Consider the following 9,131-nt stretch of genomic DNA (forward strand, 5'->3'; position numbering starts at 1 on the left):
ATTCCAACTGTGCCTGACGGGCTAATGATCCTCCTTAGGCTTCCCAATTACATCAGCCTATGAATTCTGCTTTTGTTTAAGCTAATTTTGTTTCTACCACTTGTTACACCTGCGCTTGGCAATCTCACTGGATTTATCAGGTCCAAATCTGAACTTCTGACATTTGTCATTCTTTCTCCCCAACCTGGTCCTCCTCCAATCTTCACCATGTCAATAAATGGCAGTTCCATCATATAGCAGCTTATACCGATCAGTCATCTGTGGCATATTGGATTATTGTCCTAAATCATCACTCCTTTCCTGTTGTATAATTATACAGTTATACCCTTTGCCACGTGACTTTGCAGTATCTTTTCCTAGAGAAGGTGACATGTACTTCCTTGCCCCTTTGATGTTGACTTTGGCTATGTTGACATTTATGCATAATAACGAATATTGATCAAACAGGTACTTTATGCTAAGTATAAAGCAATGTGCCTTATATATTTTATTAAACACCACAGTGAACACACAATGTAGCTGTTATTGCAAACATCATCATCTCCTTTTTCTAAGTAAAGAAATTAAGGCACAAACCATTAAGAAACTAGCTTTGTGAAAGTGCATACTACCATTCATGTTTCTAACTCTGCCTTGGGTGTGTGTTTGGGGGTAAGGGGGGTGTTTTTAAGAATTGGTGTTTTCAAAATGCTTTGCTGATCCTTGAAAGATATATCAATAATGAAATTTGGTTGAAATATTTTGTACAGTAGGCCCCATTCCTTACTCTGTGCATTCTGGAAGACCTTACATTCTCTGCTTCCCACAAGCCAGTGGCTTCCAACTTCTCCCGCTATCTCCCTATACTACCCTCCTGTCCCCTATCATTACACTGGTCTCTCTCCTGTCCCCACTATTTCCAACTTGACATCACATTCCCATCAACACACCTTTACTTTCTCAGAAACCTCTGAGCAAAGGTCCCCTCCTGCAGCCTGTACTATCTTTCTTTCCCAAACCAATTTGAATTCCTCCTTCGCAAGGCCTGCTTAGTCCTCACGGAGCGTTTTTTTGATGCTTGATATTAAGGAAGCTGCATAAGAAGGGAAAGATATGCAATGTAGAGATGCTGAGATGTGAGGGATGGCCATTTTACAGATAAGGAGATGAAGACTCAGAGAAGCAGTTTATGTAGATCATCAGCAATGGAATTAGAATTCAAATCCAGATGAGTCTGACACCCAAACTCGTGCTCTACACATAATGGGTGTTCTCCTGTCTCACTCTCACTGACACACTCTAATCTTCTTGTACCCCAGCAAAATGGTTCTGGCGAATCCTATGGTGATAGTTAGGGAATCATAATACTCTGAACTGAATTGGAAAACAAAACAACAACAACAACAACAAAACAACAACAACCCACAATAGGTTACTAAGTAAGAGAATGAATGAATGCATGGATAAATAAATAAATGTGTCAATGGACACAATTGCAATTTTAAAACTGACTATGTGGTGTTTGGTGATGGTGAAGTCACTCAGAGCAAGTAGGTCATAAAACTTTGTATTTACTCTAACAGTCAGGTAAGGGCCCTGAGCAAGCTCCAAAGGCCCCGAGTGAATGGAGTTACTGTTCCAACATGTTTATCTTGAAGTGTAGTGAAACCTATTAATTCTATTTGTATAATGACTAATGCCTCCGCGGATGTATCATTTACAATATGGTGGCATTACTAATGTGCCACATTAAAGGTGATTTGAACCGATGAATCAAATCAGTTAAGTTGCTCTAAGTCAATGCGGGCTGCCCAAGTCATGCGGTGTACTGTTTCCACTGCCGAGAGGAGCCGCGCTAAGCAGAGCAGGGATGTTGATCTCATCTGTGTTGCTTCCGCAGGCCTGTTTTTGTAAGAGCACAATCGCACTTGGTACTGAAAGCCAGAGTTCAACTGTTTTAAATACAAGGCAAGAAGTCGGCAAAGTCTCCCGCCCTGGATGTGCCGCACATGGAGCAGTTGGAGCCCCCTGCCAGGTCATTCTGTCAAAAACTGAGATGTCTGAGCTCCAATGTGGTCCTGGCTCCTGATGTCTCTGAGCTCCAAGCAAAAACCCTCTAGGGATTGCTTCTGGTTTTCAGGACCATAGGAAAGAAAGCTATGTATCATGTAGGTTAAATATTTGCCTTACTTGTTTATGATTTCTGGATAAGTTTCTATTCTATGCACTATAATGGTAAAAACAAACAAAAAAATTGCTCCATACATCCCTCTTTTTATTCATGAAAAGTGAGGATATTCAGAGATAAGCTATCAGTGGAAAAGCATACCCACTTCTCTCCTTGAACCTCCCGTCCCATCTTCCTTCAGTCAGTTCCTTGTTCCTATGCCTGGCTTTATGATTTGAAACCTCCTTTCTGATTCATTTATTTGCTGAAAAGCATTTGTGGAGTGCTTGCTATGTGCCAGGCCTTGGGCTAAACACTAGAAATGCTTAAAATGAGAAAACAGGCAAGACCCCTGCTCACATAGAATGCAATCACATCAGGAAGGCAGCCATCAATGGCTCCATTGCTACTCTGCCTAAATAAGATGAACCCCAAACACTTCCTTCATTCTTTGGATCAGCATTGGCTGAGCTAAACTTTTCCCCTCTCTCTCCTCATCTCCTCATCATATGCCTGGAATTCTTTTTTGAGGTCTATAACCAATCTTGGGGAAATAGATATACTCATGCCCTGCTTGATTTTGTTGTTTTTGCAACACAAGCAAAGTGGAGTTACTATAAGCACCCAGACACCCAAGTACCCACACTGCATCGACTCCTGAAGGATTAGTGCCTGGGGGGCTGGTGACTACCAGCGATGCACAAACAGGCCAGGTCTTCACCTACCTGGTGAAGAAATTTCACTTTAAGACCCCGGCATTCCTGGGGCTACTAAGATACATGAACAATTTCATCAGCAGCCAATGCCCCACAGCTATGTGAGCAGATCAGGAAAACAGGCCCTAGACACAGATTTGTTTTACTGAGCAGTTTCCAGCTGCCACTTTTAGAGACTCTTAGCAGCCTTAAGGGAAAACTAATAGGGTCCTTTTTGTGTGAGTGTTTTTGTTTGTCTGATTTATACAAGCACACAATAAGGACAAACACTCAGAGAAAAACTCATTCTCATCCTCACACTTGGGTAGTTTTTATTCCTTAAAATTGAAAGGAAGGGATGAATACGAGTGACCATTGGTTAAGGAGGCATTTTACAAGGCTCTCTGGAAGTGCAGGGTGGCAAGGACTGTGATTTCCTGGGCCATGAAAGTGCAGGGTGGCAAGGACTGTGATTTCCTGGGCCATGAAGTCACTTTGATTCCAGGGCAACTAGTATGATAGCACGGGGCATGATTGGGAATGAGCCAGCCTTTCCTTCTCTCTCTCTCTCTCCTCTCTCTCTCTCTCTCTCTCTCTCTCTCTCTCTCTCTCTCTCTCTCTCTCTCTCTCTCTCTTTTTTTTTTTTTTTTTTTTTTTTTTAGTATTCCTGATAGGTAGACTTCTCAAAAGAAATTCCCAAACTTGCTGCCACCCAAAATGAATTATATTGGATAGAATTTCATGCCAAGCTTCCTCAAAAAGTATTGGCTTCTCTCATGCCCAGCTCATTTGCAATTTGGCCGCGATACCACTCCTCATTTAGGCAATTGCGGACAGTTTGTAGGACTACTTCTACTCAAATCACATGGCACAAGTCAAAACCACATTTCCAGGAATTAATTTGCTCAGGGGGCTTTCCTGACAAGGTTGCTGTGGGTATGGCAGACACCTGAGCTTGCTGGACTCCATTTTGGCCAGCCCAGCACACAAAGCGAAACCCAGGGAATCTGCTTGGGATGGACAGCTTCCCCCATTACAAAGCAGTCACTGATTTATTTATTTATGAAAACATTCATCATACTTTTACCGATAGCCTACAATGTGACAGGCTTTGTAACAGATGCCAGACACAATGGTGAGCAAAAACAGACCCAGTTCCTGCCCACACAGATTGTATGACCTAGCAGGAGAGACAGGTATTAATCAAATAACCACCTGGTATAAAAAGGAGCATGAACCAATGAGCACATAGAACCAGGGGGCAGGGAGGACTGCTCTGACAAAGAGGTGCTTGAGCTGAGATCTGAAGGATGAACAGGAGTTAATTGAGGGTGAAGTTTGCGTGGGGAAAGCCTTCCAGGCAGAGGAGGGAATAGGGTGTGTGAAGATTTCAGGTACAGGAGAGAGTGGTGATGGTGGTAATGAAAAAACTGAGAGAAGACCAATGTTGGACAGAGAACACAAGTGGGCATGAGCCTGGAAAGGGCAGGGGTGGAGGTATGGGCTGGGGGCAGAACAACCCAGGGCTTTGTAGGCCAGGGCTGGTGTTTGGGACTTACCCTAACTGTGCATCGCAGGTCAGAGCTGGGGCTCGGGCAGCTACCTTCCTAATGAAGAGCAAGGCTGGTGGCATCAGAGAAGACCTCTGGAGGGGGAGGAGATAGGAAGATGGGGTTACTCAAAGGACAAGCTCTCAGGAGCACCATCACTGTCTCACCTGGGACTTCTATCCACGGGCAGCCTTGGACCACTCAGCTACCCCAGATCCACCCCATCTGGCACTCCCAAGGCCTTGTCTTACTTTCTTGTTTTGTTGTGACCCTGGAACTGTAGAGGCAGGGGTGTTACCCACATGCATATCAATGGATGGGAAGGGCAGGGGTGAGATAAGATGATGGAGGAGCTGGGAAGATATGTCTGGGGCAGTGGTCTGCAAACTCATTAGTCAACAGAGCCAAATATCAATAGTACAACGATTGACATTTCTTTTGAGAGCCAAATTTTTTAAACTTAAACTTCTTCTAACGCCACTTCTTCAAAATAGACTCGCCCAGGCCGTGGTATTTTGTGGAAGAGCCACCCTCAAGGGACCAAAGAGCCTCATGTGGCTCGGGAGCCGCAGTTTGCCTACCACGGGTCTGGGGCAAACAAGCCCCAGGGAGGACTTTTGCCCTTCCATGTGTTAAATGTCACTTCCTTCTGGGATAGGAGCAGGGGGAACTCTTCCAGGACTCATAAACGGCCAGACACCCTGGAGCTCTTGTGGGAAGAGCTATGCACCTGCACTGATATCTGTGATGTAAAGAAAGGGTAGGGATATGTTTGTCCAATTCTTTGCTGTGTTGCATGTAGGTACATAGCAGACCCAGAGTAAATGTTATTAAATTCTAATGCAAAACATACAAAAGGCAATTTTAATGTTCTCTTATTACCTTGAGGGAAAATAGAAGCAATATCCTAAAATTTTGGCCTCTGAGATGGAGTAGATGTTATGTTTTAAATGGAGAGCAAAGCTCCCAATGGATGCCTCATTGTCCCATGCACTAAAGAGGTTGCAGGTTCAATTCCTGGTCAGGGCACTCACAGTGAAGTACTCTCTGCCGGGCCAGGTCTGAGGCCAAACAGCTCGAAGGTTCTAGTTCCCAGAGGGCATCTTCAGATGCGCACAGTGCCCTTCCTTGCCCCAGGAAGCACTTGGGAGCCTGGCTCTGATGGGAGCTTGTCAACAGCGGAAGATGGGCAGAGAAAGGAATAGGGTGTGGGTAGGTGGTGGGGGCCCTGGTGTCTTGGGAGGGTTCTCTCTTTTCTCCTGTTACTTACAGCCTCTGGTAGACAAGGCAGGGCCCTTGCCAAAGGATCCTTACAGTTTGATCTGGGATAAAAAAAAATTTTTTTTAATTAAATGGTGGAATGAAGCACCAGGTGAGAAAGGAGAACCGTGTGATGGGATGGGAGGTGGGTTCTGGGTGGCTAAGAGGAGGCTGGGTGTGAGGAGGGCTCTGTGTGGCTAAGAGGAGGCTGGAGGACAGGTGGGTGGTATCAGGAAGGGAGTGTTCAGAGTCAGCTAAAGGGAAAGGAGCTGGGGTCTGAGGGTGAGAGAAAGGTGGGGTCACCTGGCAGAGAGAGAAGTCTCCAGACTTTGAATCGGGATCACTTTGGGTTCAAGAGGGAAAGGGTCTGTGTTTGAGCTTGTGGATAACAGCTTGGGTTTCCTGAGGAAGGAAGAAGGCCCAGGAGTCCGGACAAGGAGTGCACAGGACTGATCCAGACAGTCTGGCACTTTAGGTTCCTGTCCAGTAGAAAGAACAAAGATTAAAACTAGACAGTCAAGTGTACATTTTTATCATGTTCGTCTCAGATCCTCTTCATCATCATTTCTCATTGTTTCTTAATTAGCAGGCACTTGAGTTCAATTCAACTCAGGGTTAGTGAAGAGAGGGAACCAATCCTGTGAGAATTCCCTTAGTCTTGGCAAGTTCACCCTCCATCTGTTTCCAAGTGAGATATTCAGAGGCTGTGTGCACATGTGTGTGGGTGGGAGGGGGAGAGGTGGTGTGGCAGTAGTCATGTGTATCTCCATAAAAATCAATCATTTTCTCTTCCTCACTGGCCCCTTCTCATTTCTATCCACTTTCTCCATCTTCCCTGCTGCCCCCTAGCTCACGGCACTATCCTCTTTTGTCTGGAGGGCCCACAGAGTGTTTATTCCCGCCCATCTTGTCAATTTCTGTATCCCTTCCTCAAGAAAGCCCCAATCCAGAGTGGTTCTAGGCTCCCATAGGACTTGTTTCATCTTTCAGGACACCTAGGTCCCTTGGCTCTTCTCTGCTCAGAACGTTGATTATGGAATTAAAGGTGGTCTCCCTCGATAGACAACAAGCTCCACGAAGTTAGAAATGCCTGTGGATGTTCACCCGAGCACCCCTGGACACTAGCACTGGGCTTGGTCCACAGCAGGTATCCCACCTTTTGCCGTAACTCACACTTATTAGTGACAGGGGAGTAAATGCTCTGGACATCCACAGAATGGATCTTTTTTTTTTTTTTCCTGTGAGGTGACTTTTTTAAATAATCTAGGGTAGTTCACATGATCCCCCTTCCCCTAAATCTTCTCAATGTCAAAAGCCTCCGATGAGAATTCTGGCTTTTCCTCAGATGCAACATTAAAACAGAAATTCTCAGATGATGCAGAAGTAAGGGGACCAAAGACTTCCCATTGCACACACCACCTTTTTGATGGCTCCAGCTGACTGGATTGAATCCATAGAGGCATGAACTCTCTTTCTGAAATTCAGGAACTCATGATTCTAGAGCTGCTGCTGCTGCTGCCTTGCTGGGGAGGAGGCCCCCTGAGTGGTGAGAACCAGCAGATCATGAGAAGCTATAGGCAGTGCCTGCTCAACCATCTGGTTCCCAGAACTGATGGTCCCCAGTGGGCAGCCACATATTTCTTCTCCTGCTCGCCTGGGACCGAAACTTTAAGAAATATAGGGTCATCAGGGAAAATGTGAAAGCTTTTCTGGGGCCTCTGGGAGAAGAGGAGACCCGCTGTGCAGAGTTCCCAGCCCATGAGGTGGATTGGGGGCTCAGGAAGCCCTTCTTCCCTGGCTAGCTCAGGCCCAGACCTGTTCCCAAGGGAAGCTGACTCTGAGCACAGCCTCTCTGGGGCCCAACTCTACGGGAGGGAAATAAAGAGGTTGTTCCTCTATGCAGGCAGCTGGACCAAGTGCTCCTTTTCTGAAGCTCAGAGTTCCCCTACCAGGGAGAAACTCAGAACATGCCAGTCAACAGTGTCTGCTTCCCTCCTGGAAAACAGACCCTTGAACTGCCCAGGCTCCAGGCTCTGGCAAAACTTGACCACTGCCTGCCATAGAGTCTACAAAAAAGCCCATTGCAGCCATTTCTCTGGATTCTTGTAGCTGCACTCCAACTTAGCTGAAGGCCAACCGTGTACCCTCCGGCCCTTAGATTTATTTACCCTGATGTTTGTTTATGAACATTTCCCTAACTATCTTTACTAGGTTTTAACTTCAAAATTAATACATCTTTATCATGAGGAAGTCAAGCATTATAGAAATAAACTCTGTAAAGTGCATAAGTCTTCTGTATTCTTCCCCCTTTCCCATCAAGGTAACAATTGTGAATAGTTTTATGTCTATACACCCAGATCTTGTTTCTATGTGTATATTAATAAAAGAGGTTTTACAACATTGAATATTTTGCAATCCACCTTTTCTACTTAGTACATATTTGAAATCTCTCCATGCCACTATAATCTATATATTAAAAACCATCTCAGTATTTTAAACAGCTCCTATAAATTTTGCATTCTCTGTCTTATTGCCTGTCTCTTTTTTTGTTCTGCAGTTACAAACCTGGTGCAGCGAGTGTCCTTGCATTTCTGTTCATTTGGATGGGCACTTGGGTTGTTTCTGATTCTTTTCTGTTATCACCATGCTGCCCTAAACAGCATGTGCCTCTGGGCGTGCATGTGCATGCGTCTGGAGGACAGATTCTTTAAAGTAAAAGCTGAGTTAAAGGGTAGGTGCATCTGTAGTTTTGAGACATACTGCCAAATTGAGCTCTGTAAAGGTTGTGCCAATTTTCATCTCTACTGGCAGTGTGTGAATCACTCGGTTGTGCTTTAATATTGTCCTTGGCTTTATTGAAGGACATGCTAAGACATTGCACATGGACCCCGTTCCTGCACTTGCCATGGGATTTAAGCTCAGCACAGTATGGGCGATATCACTCAGCACCTGCTGTCACATCCCACTTGAGGCTGCATGTGAGCAATGAGATGGGCCTTATGAGAAATGCTGAGAAACAGAGAGAGGTGGGCAGATAGTTAGCAGGTGAAGACTCTGTGTCCACTCTCTTATCCAAGAAATGTAACTTTTCTTTTTCCTCAGTGTCTTTTTTATAACCCTCCTCTATAACACACACACACTACCCAGTTTTCTGCCCTGGACTCCCATCAGTTGTCCAGATAAATGGTCCCAGGCTCACTGAAGATTCCAGTTCATCCCTGCCTGGCCCTGTATGTGGACAAGCATGCACAGTGTGACTGACAGGCTTTGGGGGAAAATGGCATCTCCATTGGTTAGATCTCAGCTACCTTGTAAGTCATTATGTCTTTAAAATCCTTCACTGCTCTGTCTACTCATCCCACCTCTCTTTGTATGGTGCAGGACTGCTGTGGGGAGATTGGGCATTTGATTGATGTGACCAGACATGATTAGGAAAATAAGGGAAGTACAAGCTCACTCAGGCCATAAGCTTGGATTAGT

This window comes from Pipistrellus kuhlii, unplaced genomic scaffold, assembly GCF_014108245.1.
Source record: "Pipistrellus kuhlii isolate mPipKuh1 unplaced genomic scaffold, mPipKuh1.p scaffold_m20_p_8, whole genome shotgun sequence".
In the NCBI taxonomy this organism is placed as follows: Eukaryota; Metazoa; Chordata; class Mammalia; order Chiroptera; family Vespertilionidae; genus Pipistrellus; species Pipistrellus kuhlii.